This window comes from Enhydra lutris, unplaced genomic scaffold, assembly GCF_002288905.1.
Source record: "Enhydra lutris kenyoni isolate GAN:26980312 unplaced genomic scaffold, ASM228890v2 scaffoldscaffold18, whole genome shotgun sequence".
Lineage (NCBI taxonomy): Eukaryota > Metazoa > Chordata > Mammalia > Carnivora > Mustelidae > Enhydra > Enhydra lutris.
In genome coordinates, this window is record NW_019154102.1 from 9,570,017 (window position 1) to 9,596,843 (window position 26,827).

At 38.5% G+C, this 26,827-nt stretch overlaps 1 pseudogene; it reads left to right on the top strand.

The window, feature by feature from the left end:
• The window catches only part of LOC111147920, a 21,776-nt pseudogene extending 7,504 nt beyond the window's left edge, over positions 1–14,272 (top strand).
• Positions 14,273–26,827: the final 12,555 nt, after the last annotated feature.

Consider the following 26,827-nt stretch of genomic DNA (forward strand, 5'->3'; position numbering starts at 1 on the left):
CTGGGCTCTCTCGTCCTGGCTTAGCTCTGAACACACTGCATGGCCTCTTGTGAATCGCTTCACCTTGATGAATCACATCCTGCTCATCCACAAGGTAGGCTGACTCTGTCAGGGTTTCTCAGTCTTCACTGTGCATACTCATCACGTCAGGATTCTGATACAAGAAAGAGTCTTAGCAGCAGGCCTGGGGTGGGCCAGTGATTGTGCATTTCTAACCAAACTCCCAGGTGAGGCCAGGGCTCCTGGTCCACAGGCTCCACTCTGAAAAACAAAGAGCTGGGTACATTCTTGGACAAATGCTGCATAGTTTAGGATTTCTCTGTGTGTGTTCACAAAAAAACATGTCATGATGGCCCCAAAGAGGGATCCAGCACAATCCCTTACATGAGGCCAGTACTTTCCACTCAGTAGTATATTCCCATCCTCTTAGTCATCACGGCGTTTCTGAGAGGAGCCTAAACTCAGAAAAGTTGAATCGCTGTCTCAAGATCACACAGTCATATTGCCAATACGTAGGAAACCCAGGAACCTTGTCTCCAACCAGCCGTGTTCACATAACCATGATGTCTTCCATGGTCCCCTTTGCGTCGACCAGGCCCCAGAAGACACGAGGCCTAACAACGCCTGACGACCTCATTTAGTGTCATCCACAGCCCTGCACTTAACGTATTTCCTTAAAGTTACCTAAATATTAATAAAATCTAGTGGTTACCTGTTAGAGCCAACTTAAGACTTCCATTTTCTTCCACATCTTTCCATTATTCTAATGCTGCCTCCTCTTCACCAAGTACAGAAAAGCCTCTCAGGCCAGCATGTACATTTCCAGTTTCAATTGCTACAGTACACGAGTTCTAGATCTTAAAGGCCAAAAAGCATCTATTTGACTAAAGAGCTATAAGGCAGCCATAAAAATTATGGATCACAGAAATAAGCAATTAGTGTTATCTTCAATTGCTTTATTGGCAGTATTCACTCGTTAGAATAGAGGCAGCCGTAAAACAGATTGCAACATACTGTATAACAGCATATGGGATTTTACATTATAATGCTAGTCTCTGCCAAGAAGTCATATTTTCATTTGAATGCATGGAACAGATTATCACAGGGTTTCCAGCATTAGAAGTGGATGACCCTCACTTTTTTCTGTAGTTGTTGTGAAAAGGCAATTCCTGAGGTTACGCCTAAATGAAAATACACACGACAGCAAATCGGCCTGTGCTCCGTGCTTGCATCCTGGTCCCCTGGAAACTGGGCATGGCATGGAGCTCCGGCAGATAATAAAGTCAATCTCTAGCGTGGTGGATGGAGGGAGAGTTGAGGGTTTGCCAGTCTTCCAAACCAGCTGGCTCCAGTTCTGGAGGAAACGGCTCACCCGCCCATCTCATCACAGCTGAAGTGTCACAAAAGGCACCACGCGCACAGGGGACGGAGATAAAACAATAGGAATAATAATACGAAATAGAACAGGCTCTCTGCTTAATGTTGGGAGATGTTCTCCAGACATCCACTCTGCCATTTTACAAAATGTGTGTGAGCATGTTTATATGTAGCAGATAATGTATGTACAGACCTTCAAATACATAGACCCTGGAATGTGTTTTAGCAGGCCAACCTCTCAGGAATCACCCACAGGCCAAGAGTCGAAGAGTTTCCGCAGCCCTTTGCACACTTGACAGGGTCCAATATGGCACACCTGGAAATGCGGCTCAATGCCCACTCTCCTGTTTCAAGTTGGAAAAGGAGTAGGGAAAAGTACATCGAACAGATTCTCTTTCCAAGATCAGCCTGTGATATAGCAAATGAAAGGCTTTGAAAGGCAGGATTGCTGAAAAGGAAGCTTGTGTGGTTTCAAATTAGAAGTCATATTGTTGCACTCACAGTTGATCAAATAAATATTAATCACCAAATGTATTTATGTCACTTCTCACGCAATTGCAATATATTTCAAATGTGTTTTTAAATGGTGGATAAAACACACTGGGAGGGCAAAAAAAAAAAAAAAAATCTCCTTTTACAGAACCTCAGATACTAGGCAGCTAGAGGCATATGTAGTAATTTTCCAGAACAAAGGAATATGTTTGAATTCGTTTCTGTGTGTTTTCTGCTATTTATTCAAATCTAGAATAATCCAAATAATTTGATAGTCTTCAGAATCTAAGTACAATGATGTCATGTTAAAAGTAAACTTTAATCTGACATGTTACAATGAATTAGTGCATTCACGTAATTTTTTTCTAGTCTTAAATCTGTAGAAATTATAAAACTGTAGAAAAATTAATTGTAACGAAAATTCTCATAATTTTTGACAAAGATTATCCTAAATGATTACAAATGCAGTTAAATGCAACCAAATGATGCAAAACAAAGTACAGAAAAGCTGTGGCTTTCGATATCCCTTGGTTACTTGAAGTAACATCTTCAGTTCTTAATTTCCATATCTGTATGTTTAAGGACTCCTCCCTTTCTTCATAAAGGGAATTGGTGAAAAGAATGATTAGACTAAAAATGCAAGCATGCTGCAACCTAATCTTGACTATGCTATGTAGTAGCCTGTGTATTGATCCACCGTTTAAAATCTGCGTCAGCTGTCATGGTTTCATCTGGAACGTTGCATAATGACCATAATGCCTAGAGCCTCCTTCTAAACTGAGCTTGAAGATTTTTTGAGGTACTTCTCACGTGATTAGAGTAATTTCTCATGAATGAGCACCTTGTCTTCTTTTTAGAGTAAGAAAAGTTGGTAGTTTTCCAGGAGCCAAACAAGAGGGGCCCTTGACAAATTCAACATGAAAACAGGAACCAAGACAGTGGCTAGTTTATGCTTTTAGAAAATGCATGCTGACAGATTGAGGGTGTCTCACCAATGTAGAACATACAGTGAAACATCTGCCTTTTGGTTCAATAGTATTTTCCTCAATAGCCCACCAATTTTCTTAATTTAGCAGCTGTGGCCTTGTGATTGAGGCGACCTTATTATATAGAAATGTTGAGAAGCAAGCTGTTCCTTGGGTCTGTAAAGTAGCAAACTCAAGGGATTACATATTTTTAAAATGTCAGTGAGCATGTGAATGTGTGTGTGTGTGTGTGTGTGTTGCACCAAAGAGGGTCTCACTGAGTCAGACAACAGTGACACCAAAAGTTAATGGAGAAAATGTTTTTTAATATATTTATCTTGTTATGTGGCCGTGTTACTTAATTCAGCCTTGTACAAAACAAACCAACGATGAATAATATCTTGCTATATAGTGACTAGTTTTTCCTTTCCTTGCAATAAAGTAAAGCATTTAAGAAAAAAAAAAAACCACAAGCATCTCAAATAGCCTCTGCTTTGCTGCAAAAAATAGACTGTGATGAGAGTAACTCTTCCAATCAATTATGCAGCATGGTTTTAAGTGAGGAAAAATTTCAACATACGTATCACTTCAAAATATATACAGCATGTATCTATATGTACAAACTGCGTAAATTTTGAAGGGCTACGAAGCATATATTTTGCTACACCAAAGCTCTGACTGTTAAATTGATTGCAAGAAAACTATAATTTCTTTTGCTGAAAAACTTGAGCAATATGAATCTTACTGGGATTATTTAAACTCAGTGGTGTGTGTATACATCTATATGTGTGTGGGTATAAACAACAGGATTTCTACAAATTCTCTTCAGTAGGCTCAGAAGCAACTCCTCTAACTAAAATATTGCTCTGAAATTGTCTCCTTTCAAAATGACGATAGTAAATGAACATACTTCGAATTCCACAGTCGATACATATGGACTCTGAACCTGAGCCCCATAGGGGAGTCACTTAATGTCATTCACTCCCTTTATATACATGCAGGGTTCTTGAATGGTCTCCCTTTAAGAGCACCCTCTAAAAGAATGATCTGCCACATTAGCCAGAGCAATGTGACTTCGGCTTTTACATATATATATATATATATATATATATATATATAAAATATATGGTTTTTTTTTTATTTTGGCTGAATTCAAGAATGAGTCTATAGGCTAAAAGAATTGATCTGTCACAAAGCAACAGATTGCAGTTAGAGACTGCCAACAAATTATAAGCAACAGTAGGTAATGACTAATTGTAACAGGAATGAGGGAACAGAGGGTGAGGATTGTTTCAGAAAAGGTAACGGAAAAAAATGATCTTTCCCAAAAGAAATCAAACATTTTTGTTTTGATATTTGTTGTTAAATCAAAGAACAAGCCCAGACCTCTGGTCTTCTCAATAGTTCTTAGTGATGCTGATCAATTTGACAATTTCTAAGAGATTTGTGACTTTCCATCACAGGTTGTTTTTTCTGTTCTTTTATTCCTGTTAATACTATTCTAAGATGCACTTTTGAGGTTTCTCAATGAATTGCTATTTTAACACACTCTTTGGAGCTACACAGTCTAAGACTTACAGAAAACCTTAACCATGACTTTCACTTTGTGGTAATGAATATACAACATGATCTTAAAAAAAGGAGGGGGGGGGAGGAAAGGGATTTATGAAGATTTACAAGGTCCAAGAAATAGAATGGCAAGAACAATCATATCCATCTTTTTTATTGATTAGAATGTTGCAATTTTTAATTATCTATTCAATCTTACTTCCTCAGATTTTCACAAAATACTTCTTTCTAATTATCAATGTACATAAACATAAATTTGTTTACAGCAGAAACTTAACCTTTTAAAGCTTTAATTTATGAAATTACTTGGAGCTTGAGGTGCTTAAAGAAATTAAACTTTGCACTAAGTTCAAATGCTTTGGGGACATTCTGTAACAACAATTGACAAGATTTTTTGTGTAGTTGAAACAAGAATTTTGTGGCTGGCTGTGACTGCAGAAATTACAAAGCATATTAGGTCAAGTATAATATATTTTTAAATGTTATCTATTTTGTTTAACCTTAAGTTTTTATTTTCAACCAACAAAGGGCAACAAGATTGTCCATATATATATTCCAAATGTAAAAATAATAAATTCCTTAATTGATGTTGTAGGCTAGTTACCCCAATCATTAGGTGATATAACCTATTTGTCTCACTGATACTCTAATTCCTATTTTATCTCACTGATACTGTAATTCCTAAATCCTCTGCTTTCTACAGCGTGTCTAGAATTCATGTCTATTTAATAACTAGATCTGATATAGTCTTTGCCTCCTCGTTACTCAAAGAAGAAATAAAGGAAGCTAAGAACTACCCTTCTTGCTTAAGTCAACATTGATAGATGTCCCCAAATTGTTTCTCAACAAACTCAACTCTTCCTTTGCTGGAAAAGAGAAGAACTGTTTCAGAATGTCAAATTCCAAAACAATTAGCCATTAAAGTAGAGACGTCGAAAAGAGAAAGTAATATTTGCAACAAATATCAGAACCAAATTCAATGGGAGGAGGATGAAAAATAATACACAATAAGCTATAGATCATTGAAGCAGCACGTCTGAGGGAAGGGAAGGAGCTAAGGGCACAGGAGATGCCCTAAGGACAGCAGGACCCTTGTGAGAGGGGCCAGAAACAAAAAAATAGTAATAGGAATAATTTAAAGATCTGACAAAGAAAAGTAAACCCCTATCAGAAACCCATGAAACACCGGTAGAAAATCAGAACTACACTTTGCTAAATTTTAAGTATTTCCCTCTATTGTGCCTCTTTCGTGCTCTGATTCTTTAATACTAATAAATAGCTCAGTCTAAATCCAAGCTGGGAAGGGTCAATAGGCTTGGAATTTCCCATCTCTACGTATAATTGGTATGCACCTAAAATCATTCTTCTGTTTCCAAGTATCAGGATATTTTGGGGAAAAAAAAACATGTATCAGCACATTGATAAATCAAAGTCCCCTAAAGGTATTCATATTTACCATCAAATCTCTCCCAAGGGATAAAGTACAGATGACTTCATGCTCCAGATTTCAACCCATTATCACCTATATTCTTTACATCCAAACACAGAGCAAGGGTGGAGCCATTCGACAGTGGTAACCCACTCTGGCCGCACTCAGATTTCAGGCGGTGCTTAGGGACTGCTAGCACACAAAGCCAAATGCCAGGGTTACAAAGGGCACTCAGTTCACCAGGTACAACAGAAATACCACCAGTAATTTTCAAAGACTGATGAAACAACCCCTGAGGTGGACTCCTTCAATCATTTATTCATTTGTTCAGTAAATGAATCATTCGTTTATTCGTTCGTTCGGTAAATATCTAACAAACACCTACCTACCATGTCCCTGGTACCGTACAATGCTATAGCCTTGTGTCTTTAATAACTAGATCTGAAAACTTGTGTCTTAACATTTTAAATACTGTACATATATTAGGGAAAATAATACAGTCTGCAACAATACCAATCATAAAACTTGAATTACCGCCTCTTCTTCCCACATTCTGAGTATGCCTGACCTTTCATGTGGGTCATGTTTATAACTACTTGATACATTTGAGTCATTTCAGGTAGATCTCTACTTACACAGAAATACCTCATTTAATAGTCAAGCTGTAACATAAGCTTACGTGAAACATTGTCCTCTTAAAATAAAAATACTCCTGGAAATATTTCACCTTAATATGAGTGAAATCACCTCTCAGCCCCTCCACCAAAGGAAAGAAAGCTGAGCATGAAAACACTGGAATACTGGGTTAGAGTAAGGCACTGAAAAGGGGAGATAGACGTACAGGAAAACAGACATGGCACCCCCATTTCATGATGGTGTCCAGGACTAGCTTCACTTCTGCTCCAGGATGCGTAAATCAAAGTAATTCAGAATTGAGTGAGTTGATTATTCATCTTATTTGTCTTGCGCAAGTTACAAAGTGAGATTTCCCATAATTTCATTCTGTAATTCGAAGTCCAATCCTTCCAATTGATGAATTTATAGATTTCAGCCAAAATGAACAATCTCTGCTTTTGTTTTCTGTTTGTGTCACCAAAATGCAGGCTCAGATTAGACACTGCCCTACATATGCCCTTCTTTCCATTTTCTCTAAGTTTGCTATTATTTTTTTGAGGTGGTTTAACCAGAACTGCATATTCTATTACATACAGATTCAAGTTCATATGTACAAATATATATCATATATTTCCAATATATATTAAAATCACCATTCATATATATACCTACAGCAGAATGTTTTCCTCGCAAAATTAACTTAGAGTAATCTTAAGAGTTTGGTCAACATCATTATTCCATGTGTTAAAATAAATAGGTAACTGATATACTTTCTATCAATAATAACTCAACTACAAGCACAATTTGTGGCAGATTTTGACTAATAAACTCGAAAATTACAAATACTTAGCAGAAACCGGACTATAGTAATTATTGATGTAAATTAAGAGTTAGCACTTTAGCCATTTTTTTTTTCCCCTAAAATGAGCTTGTTTGTAAATGTTGGTAGTTGATTTAATAATTGTTTTAAGAAATGACCATTTCTTTGGAAGGCCCAGGTGAAAAGAAAGCAAATCTCAGCTTTAATCACTGTAGGCCAAAATTCAAACTTTCCTTTGGGCTGTGTAGACTCAGACAGGATCATGGCATAATTGAGCATTTACTGGGAAAAATTTTCCAACCAACCCCCAACTGTTCCCTTTTACCATCTCAAAATCAGAGTTGGTGATTTCTAAGGACAGGGAAAAGTGGATGAGGGCCCTCAGGTTGCTATTGAGAGTAATTCTCACAGGATTCTTAGGCGCATCCTCAGTTTTTTCAGAGGGGACCATGGCTCTTGTACCAAATTTTGTGTGCCTGTGGTTCCTTCCAGTTTACACCATGACACATTCGACTTCTCTGTGGAGCTGTCCTTAGCCACAGCGACCTCGGTTCCTGTAGGTGACAGTATGGCTTTCTGCTGATTTATTAAAAATCTCCCGTGTTATGGCTCCCGTGTACTCTCTGGAGTGCGATCATGTGACCAGTATAATCACAATCTGTCTCCCTGCTAACATTTCTCTACTTTGGTTATTTGTTTGATAAAGTGAGGAGCTTCCCTTTTGTTGCCCTTCATCAGAGCTTAATGTCTTTACTTTGGGATCAATATACTTTATGAATAATTTTATTTCCTTCTATTTTTATGGTCTTTTCTCCTCATTATCATACTGAGTTTATTAGCTGGTGCTGTCAGTATCTCTACCCTGTCATATGTTCCTGAGGTACAGTAAATATCACTTGTGTTGTAATTAATATGCACACCCTCTGCAGTAATTAAAGTACAGACCCCTTCAACCAGCTGAGCTTCCTACACTAATTCCACCTTATCTTCATAATGAACTTATTGTAATCTGAAACTACTACTGAATATTGTTCAGTAAGGCTGGAAGAATGAAATCTAACGAGATGCAATAATATTTGTGAACATGTTAATATAAAAAATGAATTTAATTAGTCTAAATCTAATTAAATTTCCCATACAATTAAAAGCCTCCCCTTCCTTCCATTTTTAAAATCTAACAAATGCCACATTACTGCCCTTTCAGTTATTTCTACAGAGTAGAAGACTGGACAAGGGCTTGTTTTGCCCCTAGAAGATACACACACAGGAAAGCTTATAGGAACCAGACATTGGACAGTGACATAGTAGGGAAATAACTGAGTCCCCCTGAGGAATTACTATCTAAAATAGAAGACTTACAAGATTTGGACAAATCAAAAATCTGACCTTTCTTAAAAAACAAAAACAAAAAAACTCAAGCAAAATAGTTTCTCAAACTTATCAAAAAAAATCTGTGTACCAAAAAACAAGTCTTAAAAATGCCTAATGCCACACGCACTAACGCAAGGGGCACTAAGGCACAGTCCCTGTCCCCAAGGAGCTTATATGTTAATGAAAGAAAGACATATTTCAATTCTGTAAATATTTATTGGGCATCTTCTAGAAATAATGGAGACAATAGGTGTCACAGAATGTCTACACAGGATGGAAAAGGAAAAGTCTGGCACTAAACTCACACCTTGAAAGAAAGGGGAGAGAACATTCTGGACAGGACACTAACTACTGCTGTACAGATTCAGTTTTGCTAGAGAAAAAAAGTCTGTGTAAGTCAGGAAAAAATAGACACAAAAGACTAAATCAAGATACATAATTGGCACAAAGGAGGAACATGGTGAGGAACTGCATGCACATTTAATAGTACACTTACGTTGTCAGGAAACATTTCAGCGAGAAAAGTGAGTGCTGGAAGGGCAGAGCTGCACTAGGCAGACAGCTGGAAAACAAGCCCTAAAACCGGGTGAAGGGTCAGGCATGACCAAAACAGTGTCAACCAGTGGGATTATTTCAAGGGAGAAAGATGTTACTAAGAGGGTAGAGCCCTGCTTCTTTAATTATTCACAGTAATGACTTGGATCTTGGAAGAAAAGAAATCATTCCAAGACTGTAGATGAAACTAAATTAGCAGGCAGCACGGCATTAAGTACCAGTAAAACACACATACATACACACACACACACACACACACACACAGAGAGAGATAGAGAGAGAGAGAGAGATAAATGTATCATCTTGAGAATTTAGAAGTGGTTTAGTGGTCAAAACACTTGTCACTGAGGACAATACATTTATTCCCACAGTTGTTTTCTTGTTTTTGTTTTTGTTTTCTTAACTACCCTAGTTGATGAGAGATTTATAAGACATGTTACCTAAAGGATTACTTGGAAGGAAGTTACCAAGTTATGTCATCCTTCCAGAAGTAGAATCTAAACTCTACCATTTCTTGGCACCCGTTCTGGCATGCTCAGGGCAATGATGGATTGGCTCCCCAAGAAAAAGCAACATCTCCCGTTCTACTGGACTTGAAATGAATTCAGTTGAGAAAGAATAAGAAGCATTTAGAGCAGCATCAATACGACATTCTTTGCAAAATTATCAGGGGCTTGCTTTTAGGCATGAAATGTCCCTTGGCCCCAGTACCTATCCCTGTGCCTCCACTACCACTGCTAACACCACACAGGATTCTTCCACTGCCCTGCCCCCATTTGGTCTTAAGCGTCTACTTTGAAATGGCCCTTTTTTCCCTTAATGCAGTAAGTACACAGAAGTTTGAAAACCTAGAATCTTCTCCGGCCATCCCCTAATATAATACAATGAAGTCAATTTAAATTGTATGTAAATTACAGCAGTCAGAAGGCAAAGAGTTCTGAGTAGAAACAGGATAATCTAGGAAGTTATCCCAAAAAGCAAACTTCTGAGAACTCTTTGCAACAAAGAGCTTCAGTGATGAAAACAAATAATATGTTGAAATGTATTGCTACAGCTATGCATTGCAAATCAAAGGAACTAAAATAAAGTGAGGCATTCTCTAGAAGAGTGCTCACTATATTTTAAGGAAGATTTAAATGTGCTTCAAAAGGGCAGCATGGAGAAAATGGAATGATACTGATACCAGGAATAAATTACAAAGAAAATCTGGGCTGTTTTGCTGTTAAAAAATAAAACTGAAACATGCTGACATCTACCTGATAGCAAATATGTTCACGTTGAACCTGACTATCAAAGGGAACCTATGTCTATGTAGAAGGAAATCTGATAAGAATGACTAGAGCTCCTAGAAGATATACTTTTAAAATTCCTGACTGAGAAAGTTTTGGTTATGCCCCTGAAAAATCAGTGAATCCAGAATGTCAACCCCTTTTTAGAGAAGTCAAGAGAAGTCAAGAAGTGGGTGTCTTTGTGTCTGTGTCTGTGTATGTATGTGTTTGGATATACGAGAAAGCAAAAACTGGAACTCAGAAAATGAAGTAACATGACATTTTCTTCAGTATGCTCTTCCAAACTATTAACTGAAAATCTGATCATTTATCTTAATTTAGGCTTATTCATCTTTAAGCTTTGTGTTCCGTTCATTGTAGGAGCTGAACCTGATGCTGAAGGATGGTCTCAAAGGGCAGGAAAAGTTCTAAAAATTTTAAGCCAGTGTTGCTCATAAGTCTGGATTTCTGAAAATTGTTCATGTGAAGGATGGGCCTGGCTTTGTAGCAAATATTTTGTGACTCATGATTGATTTTGTATACTCAGCATAGCTTGGGAGCAATGCTAATGTTTATGGATTATTGCGCTAACTTGGAAATTATAGTGTAGTATTTGTAATTCAATAGGAGCTTTCTTAGAAAGCAGATGTACTTATATTTGCACATTGGTGAAGTTAGTGACAAAGTCTAGGAACCGAAGTGGTAGACAGATGTCAACTCCATGCAGGATTTTTGCACCTGTGATGTGTGTGTATGTCGGGGGGGGGTCAATTTCAAACTTCCATTTGGTGATATACTCTTGATTCAGTAACAGCTTGTAGGCATGTTGTGTTCATAAGGGAAATGTCAGTAAGAAAGGTTTCGTCATGAGCCTCCTGGTGTCTTCTCTAGCTCCTCTCATCAGTTTGTTTATGTACTGGACCATCAATCCCTTAACATCACCCAGTTGAAACAAAGAATAAAACATGACAACTTAATGACAAACAAGTGGAAAACAGAACATGCTAGGATGCTTACCTGAAAAACTTCCTTAAAGGAAACCACTGATGATGAAAAGAAAGTGTATGTATTCTTTAATCATTTAATACTACTGACATCGGTATAAAACACAAACGGTAAATTCCTCCCTCCTTTATTTCCACAGCTACTGTAGTGAGTTTGGTAATGTACATAAAACCTTTTAATCTACTAAATGCTAGAATTGTCATCATTTTCTTCTGTAGTTATCACTTCCCTTTGGTCCTAAAAGCCCTAATTGTATTATAAGGTATCAAAGCAAAACCCAAAACTCCAATTTGCCTTCCTTTCTTTCTAGGCTTAACTGAATGGGATCCTAAAATTAAATTTCCCTGGTTTGCAAAACTCTCCTCTCAAATTAACACAGAAGTGATTAAAGGCATTTTTAGGTATAGGTATACCTCAACTACTGTTTTAATATGAAAATGACTTAGAAATTGGTAGATATAACAACTATTGTTGGTATGAACTAGGCCATGTCTCATAGTACGGATAGCTCAGGTAGAATCCATCTTGAATACTCTTGATTCTTCCAACTCTCTTTGTATCTAGCTTCTGTGTCAAATAAACACTTAGGCCCAAATGCTCACTGGATGCCCAGCATGTTTTTTTGTGGCAGCTAAATAACCTATGGAGAAATGGTATAGTTAAAATATAGAGGGGCGCCTGGGTGGCTCAGTGGGTTAAAGCCTCTGCCTTCGGCTCAGGTCATGATCCTAGGGTGCTGGGATTGAGCCCTGCATCAGGCTCTCTGCTCAGCAGGGAGCCTGCTTCCCCATCTCTCTCTCTCTCTGCCTGCCTCTCTGCCTGCTTGTGATCTCTGTCTGTCATATAATAAATAAAATCTTAAAAATAAAAATTAAAATATAGAAAAATTATTCTCCTGTATGTATTCAGCATTAAGACAGAGATACCCATTGGCTTACCTGCTTGGTCCCTTTCCGCCAATGTCCCCGCCAAGCCGTGGGCCCATGTTGTAAGCTCTGACGAGTTGCAGCGCCCCCAGCCAGCCTCCAGCACCTTGAGCTGGTCTGTCACCAGGGGCCAGAACTTGGTCCAGGAGCCATGGTGATGAGGTCTGCTGCTGACCCGCAGTGAGGACCACACAGTGCAGTTCTAGGACATCTCCAGACATGGCACTGTGGCCACACTAGAGGCTTAGCATAGCTAGCCTCTTCCAGGCGAACTGCAAGCATGTCCATAGCCTGGCCAGTCACAGGTAGGAGATGACTGGTCACCCTTCTTGCAGTTTGCACCCAGAGTCTGTGGCACAGCCCAGATGGTGGTGATAGGCACTGCAGGCTACGTGTTGATGTTGGAGCTAAGCAACCACTAGAGCAGGTGGTCAGCACGGCTAGTGTGGTCCTCCTCCTGGACCGCAAGGGCTTCACATATTAGGGCCACCAGTGGCTGAGCTCTCATCCTCTGGATTCCAGCCCTTTGTGCTGGTTCAGTGTCTGCTGCCAGCTGCTGTCATATCCGTCATGCTCCATTTCAAATGATGCCTTGGGAGCCTTGTAGCCTTTTGCACCAGTCATGGCTATGGCCTCTTCAACTACCAGTGCCAAGAGCCCTTTGCTGGCCAAGTGCATCCTTCAGCAGCAACAACCCCTTGGCCACCGAGGGGCTGTGCTCCTGAGCGAAGGTGCTCAAGAGGTCACTGTGCCAGTCTTTCCTGTGCAACCATTCACCAGGAAGAGCTGCGTCTGTCTCTGGCAGGAAGCGGCAGCATTAGCTTTTTTAGACCACGGGTGGAGCAGGCCCGCCCCGAGGGCGAGATGGTGATGCTCATGCAGCCCCGCAGTGAGCCCTGCTGGCTGAACACTCCCTCTCCGGCACTATGCGCTGCCTCTTCTTCCTGACACGTTCCTTGGATATGCAGCCTACTCTGTGAGGCTCGCACTCTGGCTCCACGTTTGCCTACGCGATGGCCGATGGCGGTGCAAACCGCGGGAACAAGGCGGGCACAGTGGGAGGAGCCAGCAAGGAGGTGTAACCTACGCACAGCGCACCCGCCGTGCAGGATGTGCTTGACCTCATGCTGCCTGCCTTCTGGGTGGCGTCACCGGACCTGGTGCAGGGCCCTAACGTACAGGGCAACCACGCCTTGCACACTGCCTCTGGGGAGCAGTTTAAGGTGTTCACAATGCCCAAGGTGAGCCCCGAGTTTAAGGTCAAGACCGACCTCAAGGACTGTTGCCTGCGCAAAATGGCACTGGCTGCTTTTGCCACTGTGGCCTATAAGGCCTATACGAAGACCTACCAGGCCTGCCTCACCAACCTGAATGTCATCCATGTCTTCTCTGTACCTAGCCTGTGCTCGCAGAACCACTATTCCCGCATCTGGAAGGAGAACATCAGCGTCATTTCCTTCTGCGTCTTCACATGCCGGAGTCCAGTCTTTTACCCGATTTTCCCAGTCGGAATCTGAACACTTCTCCTTAAGTGCCCAGAACATCACAGAGCTGCTCACCTATCTGGACATTAGCAGGCTGCATGATCCCGCCCATGCCAGCTACAGGTTCCCAGAGTTACCCAAGCTGAGCCAGGCCAAAGGGACCCCGGGAATCATGCTGGCCCCATGAAGCTGCCATGGGAGCCCTGGTCCTGTCCACAGCAAGGCAGCGGATAGCCCTAGAGCCACCAGAGGCCATCCTGTTGCACATGTCCGTGGACTTGGCCACCAGTGCCTGCACCACACCTGGACACAACAGGAGATGGCAGGATGAAGGACATGAAAGATTTCCTGGGCTCCTCTGAGGATTCTGAGAAGAATCTGGGGAACCTAATGTAAGAAGAGGCTCAAGCCTGCACTATCTCGGTCAAATGAGGAACTCCAGAGCTACCAGCCACCTGCCCCACTGGGAGCTGGGATCCAGCATCCCTGGCTCTTGCGTGGCCCTTCCCTTGAACAAATACCTGCTAATCTGTGGGCTCCAGTCACATCTGCCCACCCCAGCCTCAGGATGTGGGCTCAGTACTCAGTCCAGAGCCTCTGGGGCAGATTCAGACTAGCCCCTTCAGACTGGCTACCCTGGGGGCCCAGCACCACAAGGAGAAAAGAGCTGAGGCTAGCAGGTATGCCATCTCCTATTCTACACACCATTCTTCCCACCTTTCTTTGCAAAGAGTATTTTTCTAATGCCTGTGCTGGGCTGGACAGTCATTTCTAAAACTATTTTGATACTTGCTCTTGAGCCAGCTGCCTCCCACATCCAGCCTGTCCATGAGGGCCCCCAGTATGTACATAGCCATATATGTGACTGGGAGCACCTCAGGGCACACAGGTCTAGGACCTGTTCTGGCGAGGGGCTGGAGGGCAGGATAGGTTTCCCTTAGATGGTACCTTGGGGTCCCCCCTTTATTGTTAAAATCTGAGTTTTAATGTCAAAAATACTGATTTTTTTAATATCAAAAATGAAGTATATAATGACTCTAAAGGGGGGAAAAATGAGAGTACCAATAGAATGAGCCAGAACAAATATTTTAGTTATGATTTTTACATTCCGTGATTCTCTATACCCAGCATTGCTACCCAGAAGGTTGTTGAAGCCATGGGAAAGGAATCAGATACTTATTTTTAGCTGAAACATTATGGAGTTTAGGCCTGAATTTCTTAAGTGATAAGGTTACCCATGTGCCTTTGAGAAAATACTAAGAAACTTTTCTGGGTCTCAGACAGAAAATATAAGTTGTGAACTTCTTTAATGGCTGTGCCTTCCAAAGTAGAACAAAGGGAAAGAGTTATTGAGGTAACTAAAACAAAGCAAGAAATACTGCAGAAAAAGAGAAAAATATTTTTCCCCAGGTCTGAATCTAGCAGCTCAGAACACATGAAGGAGATGAATGAACTGAAAAGGTATTTGCAGCTGAAGAGATAGATGCTGAGCTATTATTTCTTGTTGATGCTATGAGATATTTATAACAACCAAAAAACCTCTTGAAAATAAAATCAGCACCCAGTTTCTCAGCAACAAACAACCTTCAGATTCCAGTAGCAATATTATACCTTAAACAGTAGTTCATGTTTAAATATTTTAATAATGACTTACATAAAAATTTGTTTTCTATATCAGCTGTGTCTATATTCAGATGCCATTTTCAGAATATTTCCTTTAATAAGCTTCTTTTCCCATACCTATAATAACAAACTTAGAGCAAAATAGTTTTTCAGACTGCTTCCCTATCCTAAGACCCTAATCAAATCATATTTAAAAACCTTTAAATTTTACATGTGCTACTTAATTTTTTAAAGGAAAATGTTGAAAGTATGTTTTTTAGAAGTCAAAATTTTCATAATCCCAAAAGCATTTTGGAGTCCACTTTGAAAACATGTTCTGCTACCTTTCCAGTTTAAAAACTAATAATACACATACAGTGGTTGACATCTCCCTTTGTGAGGTAGAAGTTCCAGAAATCAGACAACATTACTGAAACATCTGTTATTTCACATTTTCCACTAAATGGCATTTGTGGTCACATGATCGCAAGAAATTACCACCATGCTTCTAGTCATTAGAGGTATTGTAATTTATACGACTGGCTTTCATTGCTCCTATAGTTCGTATAGGTACATACGAAGTGGACGAGGGGAAGGATGCTGTTCAGGGGCATCAGGTGATATCCTACTGGCCTGAAATATACCATGTGTCTCCCAAAGCTTTTGGACTCGAGACATTCTTTACGTGTGAGCTAAAACAAAACCCATTTAGTTGTAACCCTCATGAAACACTTTGCTAAAATCAAATCTGAGATGTATTCTTTTTCAAATAAGACTTTATCTTCTATGCCATATCAAAGCAACTTGTTGACAAGTGAAAAGTAAATTATACATGTGGTAAGTTTTATCTTGGTTTGCTTCTGGGGATTGCTTTTGTGTGTGTGTATTTGTTTTTCTTTGTTTCAGTTCGTTTGTTTTGTTGTTGTTGTTATATGATGCCAAACAGTTGATTTCATAGATTAATTTTTTGTTGTGGTAGTGACTTAATTAAACAGGTTCTTTAATTTGCTGATGCTTAGCATACAGTCTTATAGACACAACCTAAATGAAGGCTTTACGTATTAAAGAATATGCATTTAGGAGAAACTGAGTAGAAATTGAGAGTTTCAAAAGTAATCTATACTGACTTCTGATTCCAAATCCACTTCTAAGGTTTTTTTTTTTTGTATTTCATGACATCTTCCTTAAAACAACAAAAAAAGGCGAAAAAGAATGTTCTATAAGACCACGACTACAAAGCTTAGAAACTAATACTGAATGCACTACTGTGATTTTTATTTTTCATAAGTAGCCACAACACCTCCCTCCTGCTTGCTCGTTTAGATGTAACTTGGACACTACTTCCAACATGAGGTCTGTGTGCCCTCTTAAAAATTGACTGGCTTTGTGACTGTTTCGACTAACAGAGTGTGGCCAAGTTGCTAAAGACCATGAAGCTTCTGCTTTATTAATGAAAATACTTCTTAAAAGCTTGTACAAAGCCCAGTTGCACAGAGGCTACTCTGCTGTGAAGGAGACTAAACTAGCATCCAAAAGAAGAAACCGGGTAGAGGTTGTGAGATGACAGGGAGAGAGGGATGTCTAGGACCCCTCAGCTGCTGGGGCCTCTCACTTCTCTAGCTCTGGTCACTATGTGTCTGTACCCCCAACAGAGACCCTGAGTCACAACTATCCAGCAGAGCCCCTTCTAAACTCCCACCCACAGAACCCATGAGAAATAAAACAATGGTTGTTTTAAACCACGAAGGTTAGAGAAAGTAACATATTTAGAGATCATGTATTAAGCAAATGTTTATTGAATGTCTACTCTGTGCCAGGCAATATCCTGAGTACTGAATCCTGCAAAGATTTTTGTGCCCCCAAAAGTTTAATTAATCCCTTCATCCTCTGCATTTCCATGGCTCTTTAGATAAATAAACTAGCACTTATTTCTTTCGTGCATATTGTCTCAGTTGTGTACATGTTTGATTATAAACCTCTCAATTCAGGATCTGGGTCTTAGTAGACTTTGTTTCCCTCTGTAGAGCACACAAATGTTCGGTCATTGATACACAGCACCTATCTGGATAAGAAAATTCAATGACATCATTATCCCCCATGGTACAAGTGAAAAGCTAATAAAGGTTTTAATGCATGACTTCTTTAAAATAGCTGAAGTTTTCAAATGGAGGCAAAAGAAGTACTTTTTAACACATTTGAGTATGTGATCTTTATTATTAAGCTATTTCTGAAGCAGTCCAAAAAAAAAAAAAAAAAAGAAAGCCTTTTTCAAATACTCCTAGTCATTAGTAAATAAGCCTTATGTTATTAAAATAACTAGCCCTTAAACTAGTTTTTCTTTTGTTAATTGGTCTGTTTCCACAACTCTAGATTATTTTGTTATAATTGTAGCTTAAAAACGGGCCTTAGGTATGATGAAAAAGTACGTGGTGTCCCAGACCTCCAAGTTACAATCTTCCTTCCTGCCACTAGTCTATGCTGTTGCACTAAGTACAGAATGTTCATTCAGTGTCTGTGGCCTGTTGAAAGGATCACTTTTGTCTAAGATTTTTAGCTCAAATGGAAAAAAGTCAAATGCCTGATTGTTTCCTCAAATTAGAAGCAAACAACTTAAAAACAGTTCTGTTCACAAAAATAATTTTTTTAATTCATAAATTTAAGTATTTAAAACTTTGTCAATTCACAAAAGAAAATTTTAGGGAAAAAAAAATCTCTTTTGGGGGGAGGAGGACCTCCCTTTCTAATTTTTAATAGAGAAGCAATCCAATCCTCATAGCTATACATTCCCAAAACTTTTAGTTTTTGCTACTTTCTCCTGGTCCTCTATCCCAGTTTGATCTACATTAATGATCAAATGAGTTTCCAAATCCCATGAATTCTACCTCAGCACTGCTTTCCCTACCTAACCCATTTTCTCCCCTTTCTGTTGAAAAAAAAAGTTCAGAACCTTAATATCTGGAAATTGAATAATAGTGCACGCAAACATTTGTTTATTGATTTTTTACTTTTTTTGGTTTTTTTTTTGGTTATTTTTTGTGGTTTCTTGTTTTTGTTTTTGTTTTAGATTTTATTTATCTATTTGACAGAGAGAGAGACAGCAAGAGAGGAAATATAAGCAGGGAGAGTGGGAGAGGGAGAAGAAGGTTTCCCGCTGATCAGGGAGCCTAATGTGGGACTTGATTCCAGGCAGACATTTAACAACTGAGCCACCCAGGTGCCCCACCAGGCATACATTTATTAAGGACTTTATTGTTTTTAGCCCTGTGCTAATGGCTTCATAGATGCTACCCTGTTTAAACCTCACATTAATGTGATGAAATGGATTCTAAAATTACTTCTGTTTTACCCATGAATAAACCATGGAGAACTTGAGAACTGAGTAATTCGTCCAAGGTCATAGTCAGTAGTGGTGGAACCAACACGCATGTTAGAGAGTGGGACCCGTAGCCCAGGGTACTAATCTCCTTCTCTAACTTTTGGCTAGAAGGGACTTTAAAATCTAGTCCACTCACTGTTTTATGCTTCATTTTCCTTTGACATTCCTGCAAAGTTTTCAGCAGCCTATGCTGGAACGTCACCAGTAACTGTCATAATAGTCTCTACTCTTTCAATTCCAATGCCACCTCTGCTCTGTACCATATTAATTGTTATCAAAAGGGTTCTTGTCATAATCTCCCCTGTGTTCCGATAAACATCTCACATTCTAAACAAGGCAACTACGATCATGTCAAATATCCTAAACCCTCTCTATACCTATTGACACTCCTCAATTCACAACTTGTGTCCAGAATCCTACCTACTTCTATTGTTGTCCTTCTAGAGATAATACGCTATTTCCTCCATTCTAGAATATGGTTCTCAGCGTACCCATATTCTTCTTATCTTTCAAGAGTCTCTTAAAATGGACACAAATTGTGCCACACGTTGTTTTTCTATGGTCTATTATAACCCCATGTCTGACAAAATTCAGAAATCAGCAGCTCCGACTTCGCTTGTCTTCCTGACCAATCCATCAGCTATTTTGAAAATAGTCAGAGTTTTGTCTTAATGTCCCTCTGAGACATCTGCAGTATTTTATTATAAGATATCAAGAAATACTCGATGGACACATATATAATGGATAGATGGATTAGAGCATTAAAAAGAAAACAAGTTCCATTGTTTCTGCATGTATAAGGTAATGCTTCAAAAATGTTTGAGTTCAAATGACTGGCTCTTAATAAACCCCCTAGAAGCCCTCATACTACCATGTTGTTACTAATTGAACCAAATGTTGTCACTGCACTTAACAGGTCTTTAATAAGTTGAACCAAAGATTTGACCTGATTTAAAGGCTGGTTCTTTAAAGTAGTTTGTGACAAAACCATACTTGATTAAGTCTATTGGTCAAATTCATTTGATTTGCTATAAAGCACATCTTATGAACTTTAACACTGTCATCTGTTCAACATTTTATTATTTACACATATAGACTACACACCTACTGTTATAAACTGAAATACCAAGGGTAAATTGAAGGTTATCAGGGGTTATACACAGTGACCAAGAGGAAGAAAAGTGAGCATTACTCTTTTACTATAATTTGTGGTGATTTGCATTTGTAAAGATAATAGTCAATAGAAATGGTCAATAAGTGTATATGTGTTTCTTTCTTTCTGAAAGAAAGAAACACATGACCCAAGTATTGGATTTAAAAAAAAAGGGGGGACTACTATTTAATTCATGGGGGAAAAAAAAGATTAAGATTCCAAACTGAAATATTTGAGAAATAATTAGCCTTTGGTAAAATTCATCGTCAAGTGGAAATTCATTTTTAATCATGAAATATATTTTTCCTGTGCTATTTTAGCTTTGTTTTAATTTGCTATTTAGCAGCGCCCTGAAATATTAATAATTTGTTTAATAAATTCCTTCTAACTCTTAATAGATTTTTAATGAAGAAATTTATCTTAGAGATCTGTGTGAGAATTGATATTACATACTTTCTGAAAGTGTTAAATTATTGACCTCCTGAATAGTTTCATTTGAACTCTATCTTTTGCTCACCATCATCTATGTTCAGCTCTTAGAAGCTCTGTGAAATGTAAAAAAAATGAAAAATCATCGATCCTATAAGCCATAAAAGCAGATATTCTAGAAATCAGAAGAAGAATGTTTTATCCACAGAGTCCACCCTTAAAAAAAATAAAAAGTTTTTTCCAGATTATAGTGTCAAATCACTTATAATTAGCCTGATGAGTGAAATAAGCCCATAGTACTTAAAACCTTGGATTGGTGTAGAAGGAAACAGTCCTATGGGGATTCCATCATTGGTTTATTTCCTACAAAATACACACCTAGCAGCAACTCCTACAGGGTTGCCTAAATGCCAGGGCTGTAACAGCTCCAGATAAATCCCTTTCTCCATGCTGATCTTCAGCACACAGGAAGGTCAGGTCTGGAGTTTGGCAGAGTCAAGGTGCATTCTATCAGAATTGCTGGGATGCTGACTCCCCTGTTTTCTTCTCTCCCAGATTATGACAATAAAACACAATGCTCAGCTTTGAAATAGGTAAATTTGTAGAGAAAGGAAATTTATGGCACTTTCATGCCCCAAGCCATTCATGCCCCAGGGAGAAATTTATACAGGGATTATCTGTGTAGATTTTGGAGACAAAATGGTTAGTGAAAAGCTTGTGGGCTTTGCAGTCAATCAGATCTGGATTTGATCTCTGGCTCCTCTGTTTACTAATTATTTAACTTTTGATTATTGGTTTAATTTCTGTGAATCTGTTTCTTTATAATCTTACCAACTTTACAGGATTGAGAGGAAAAATTAAATGCTATAAAGCATTTATAATTGTAAATTTTTTTTAAAGATTTTATTTATTTATTTGACAGAGAGAGAGATACAGCGAGACAGGGGATGCAAGCACGGGGAGTGGGAGAGGGAGAAGCAGGCTCCCCGCTGAGCAAGGGAGCCTGATGCAGGGCTTGATTCCAGGACCCTGGGATCATGACCTGAGCCAAAGGCAGACACTTAACAACTGAGCCACCCAGGCGCCCCTATAAATGTTTGTTTTCAAACCCCACATATCATAAATACCAGTGGCTTTGGTGGAGGTGGTGGTAGCAGTGATGGTTAAACCCGCTGTCGCTTCCAAAGCCAATCCTCCCAGCTGGGCAAGAAAGGAGGCTGTGAATTAAACTCTTGGGAAAGTTCTCTAGTTGATGTCATTCTGTGACACCTCAAGGGCTAATTCCGCACTGACATTAAAACTCGGATTTGGTTGTACATCTGCTATGGCCTGTGAGCAGGAGGGGTGTAGACTAACAGTATTTCACTATCCTGAATGCCCAGGGAGAGCCAGTGACAAATGCACAGTATAGGGGAATGGCTGTCAGATCAGGTCAGACAGACCTAGGTTCTTCTTGTTTGTTTTGTAACACTTGTTTTGTTTTGTAACAAAGAAACAGAGCAACCATGGGAAATCTAATTGTATTGTCTACATCTCAGTTTCCTCATCAGTGAAATATGAAAATACAGACATATCCTTAATTCACAATAATTACTTCATGCTACATATTATGCCATGTAATATTAGCAACATAGCTTGGATTCAGATTTTCAGAGAACCTGTTGATACATGGTATGCATTTCGTGGCCCCTGTTTCAGAGTCCTCAAGCAGAGTTTCCAAGTTTCTTTGAACACTTGTTCTTAGAGATGCTCTGAGAAAAAGAATAATAAAGAGTTCCACAGTCAAAATACATTTGGGTAACACTAAACCTTATACCCCTTTCTTGGAGAGTCACAGTTAATACTAGCATGTTAAAAGCCTTAAGAAATTATTCAGCAAAGAAACCTAGACAGCTCACATGTCCCCTCTGGGTGTTTTCCAAAATATTAAATATACAATAAAAATTATTAAGTGTATAACCTCCTCCCCTTTCTTTTTCATAATACCTTTTGGGGTGGGTGTTTAGCAGAACACACACTGGGAAACATCAGTTGCCCTGTTCTCCTCAGATTAGCTACAGTTTTGTACTAGGAGCAACGGATGTGAATTACCAGATGATACCGACATCACAGATGGAGGGAGCTGATACTTTCTGATGGCTGCAGAAACCAGCTCTGTCCAACCCATGTCCAATGTCAGGGGTCTCTTGGCGCCACAAAGTGAATTCACTCTGTAACTAGTAAGTGGACTTGCACTTTTGTTCTCATCTTTTAAAGCTGCCCTGTCACATTGAAAGAGGTAAATCCTGGGAAGAGGGAAAGTGACACATGCAAGACCCAAAGAAGCTTGATGGAGGCATTAGCATAACTAATATGCATCACTGAGCACGGATATCTTGCACTGATAATCACATACACTTATGGATATGATTCGGGACTCTATGAACATTTAATTACAGGCAAACTAGACCAAAATCTGAAAAACAAATCAGATCAAAATCTGATTACTGCAGGGAGGGTCAGAGGATGTTACTGTTAAATTTCTTAGCACCTAGCCAAGCAGCAAACCTTGTCAACTGACCTATTACATATAAGATACACTCACTGGGTATACTGTGATTCATAAGACACATACATGCTCTCCTAGAAGAGTGTCTGGCACATAATAGGTCTTTGCTAAGTAATTATTGAATGTATGAACAAACTAATACAGGGAGCTTCAGTAGGTCCTATAAAAAGGCATGGATTTATATTACAAAATGAAGATAAGACTATACTGGTATTATTTATGAATGCCTGGTATTAATTGACTTAAGTTCATATCAAACAGTCAGATTCTAAATTGCTAGTTGTATAAAGAATTAAGGATGAGGCTAGCAAAAGAGCTAGTTCGTTTTGCGTGGGGAAAACACTGAAATTTGGTGTAGGTCTTCAGGGGAAGCAAGCATGTAACTTACCTAAAGAAGTCAGACATCTGGGGCCATACTTTGAGTGAAAGGACATGGTCAACAGGGAACCTGAAATGTCTCAGGGAAATAAATCTGTGAAAGAAGTCTTGGTAAATGCCTGGAGTTTGGGTTAGAATTCATCAGAGGGATAGCATGGACAGTCTCCACAAGGAATAATTTTTTCAATGAAAAGGCTACAGTTTGAGGAGAGAGTGAAGTAATGAATCTGATTGGGAAGGGCATATGGTTGCAAGACAGAAGAGCATCCCTTAAGTTAGGGACAAAGTTCCTTCTAGAACCACTTCTTCAGGGAAGAAGTGAGAAGTGTGCCTTTGATGCACACCAAGTAATTTTGTATAAAGAGTTCCTTATAGTTCAGGTGGACATGAGTCATTTGACTAAAGAGCAGTGGCTTTTGTTACCACAATATTTTATGGCAGCCAACTAGCTTCTGACATACTGAAAAATCCATGGCAAGTAATTCAGGCACACAAATTGCTTTGAATGAGGGGAATGATGAAGGAAACGCATTTACTCATGGAACATTTTAAGATCATCACAAAATGGGCCAAAACACACAGGATTTGGGTAGAGAGACCTGGAACTCAGTCTCAACCCTACCATTTATTTCTATTTATATGACCATAAGTAAGTCATTGAGCCTAATGAGTTTTAAAAACTCAGCTGGTTGAAAACAGACATTTTGAGGAAAAAAAAAAAAGAAAGAAAGAAAATAGACATTTTATAGGCTTGTGTGAAGAGTAAATGTTTTGTCTATAAAAGTGCTTAGCTCATTGTTTCCCATGTGCTGCATTGTCCAAAGACTATCAGCAAATTATCGTATTTGATAGAACTAAGCCAACATATGTATATCTGTGTTTTCCATTTTCAGTGAAAATTTATCCCACTAAATTACAAAGAAAATAAAGTCAAACAAGGAGAGCAGTTTGGTGCATTACCTAGGTATCTCCCTGACTTTAAAATTTTTGTCTCCTTTGATCATATTACATTGCACCCAAATATTTCTAAAAGTTGAGATGTACTCTAACTTTACTGCACCATCCAGCATTTTTGTATATTCCATATATGTTTATACTGATGTGAGAATATTAAGATAAGGTGTTTTCACTAGTCGTGCTTACTTTTTAAATTTTGTGATACTTCAGGGAGACATACAGAACGTTAACACCAAACTGAATTTTTTTCATGCAAAACTATTAAAGTATAAAGAACATTTTTATGTGATCTTGCCATTAATAAGACTGAGGAATGCAAATCTTCATTTTCTTTCCTTACACATATTTCTTAAAATACTGTTTCTACATCATATTTTAGTTTAAAGATGAAAGCACTTTTTAACGGTGCCCAATAATATTTATATGTGAGTATGTACTAAAGCATTAGTTGAATGAGTCATGTTAAAATAAAACCATAAAAACAGTTATTAGCTTTCCTATATAAATGCCAACAAAAGGAGTTAATGTCCATTTACTTTCTCTTTCTGAAGTCAGACATGAAATTCCTTAGTTAAATATTTAGGTCAATTTAATACATTAGGAGAAAAAATTCCAACTTTTGCAAATTAAAAAATCCATTTCATTGACTATTAGCATTTTAAAAGTTCAAGAATGCTTCAGAAAATGAATATCCCCTGTCCATTAATTGCATTAAATAAAGATGTACAATTAAATACATGTGTACTAGTTAAAACATATGTACTAAACATGAGCCTCTAAAGTCAGATAGCCCAGATCCCAACATTTACCATTTGGGGCAATAACCTCTATTTGGCTTAGAGTCCTCATCTGAAAAGAATGAAATAATCTTAATAAATTGTATAAAGTGCTTTAGCCCAGGACATTGTGCATAGCAAGACTTCGGGTAATGTCAGTTTTATGTTTAGTGGTAATAATAATGGGACTCTATCCTGGTTCTTTTTCCTAACCTACATGATTCAGAAATAATTTAAACAACATCAGGACCTAGACCTAGACTAAAATATTTTATACCTAATTATCAGTCACCTCTGCTTTGAGTCTTTTATAAATGTATTGCTCACACTTGGTTTCAGGTCTCATGTATACCTTATAGCCTTAGGTAAAACGGCTTCTTCATTCATTCACATATCTGAAGAGATGCTAAATGACTCAGCTAAAACTTCTCCTTTAAGGTCATTTTAATTACAACAGCAACAACAGATGCATAGATGTTCATTAATAAAAGTGTAATTTGTAGATGTGTCCCTCTGAAAATTGGGCCAGAAAATTATAGATTATATTGAGACATGAGAAGAAACACTGCTCTCTAAGTCAGATGCTCTATTATTAAAAAATGTCATCCCTTATGAATTTCATAAATAGTAAACCCAGGAACAGAGTAACCATTTTAAAAAGTCTGGAGGGGATTCCATAACAACATTTAAATGCATTACTACTCAAACAATTTGATTGGATTATAAAATATTTAAAACTGCAGCTGTAGTTGTAGTGTTTACTGTTGATTATTTTGATTTCAAGATCTTCACACAGAAAAGGTACAAGTTTACAGGATTATTTATGTTGCACTGATAAATAACTATGCTATAAAATGAACTGTACATAATGCATATTTAGATAAAAAGGACAAAATTGGAAATAGCAAAATAAAATGGTGGTTCCGTGGAAGTTTTCTGTCTCTGAATAGGAAGTCTGTTAAAAATCAAGAACAAATGTATGTTCCAGGTGACAATGAGATTAAAAACCAAGCAAAATACATTAATGGGAGTTCTGGTGATCATAAAGCTTTACAGTAACTCACTACACATGATTCTACATAAATCTAAGAATACTTTGCAAACATGAACGCATTTATAGCTTAACAACTACAAAGTAATCATTCTATTACTTTGTTTTCAAAGATCAGGCCTGGGATTACCTGAAGAGATTGACTTCACGGTGGCAAGTTTCATCAACATATATTATCATTATATGTTTAAAGAAACCCAGTGAAGGAACTAAAAAAATAAAGAAAAGAGACAAGAAACATATTCATGTATATGTGTGTGCATGTAGCTATACATATGTGTATATATACATTCACTAGGTTGGTAAAATAATACAGAAACAAGAATGCACCTAAAAAAGATTTTCTACTGAGCCAAACTCTACCTCTTCTCCAAGACAGAAATGGCACAATGAGGGTGACCAAAACTCCTGATGAACAAAAGTGAGTTCCACTTTCTTTTTTTTTTTTTTTTAAAGATTCCATTCATTTATTTGACAGAGATCACAAGTAGACAGAGAGGCAGGCAGAGAGAGAGGAGGAAGCAGGCTCCCCACTGAGCAGAGAGCCCGACGTGGGGCTCGATCCCAGGACCCTGAGATCATGACCCGAGCCGAAGGCAGCGGCTTAACCCACTGAGCCACCCAGGCACCCCGTGAGTTCCACTTTCTGACTGAAGCTTTACCATGCAGTCATCTCTGATA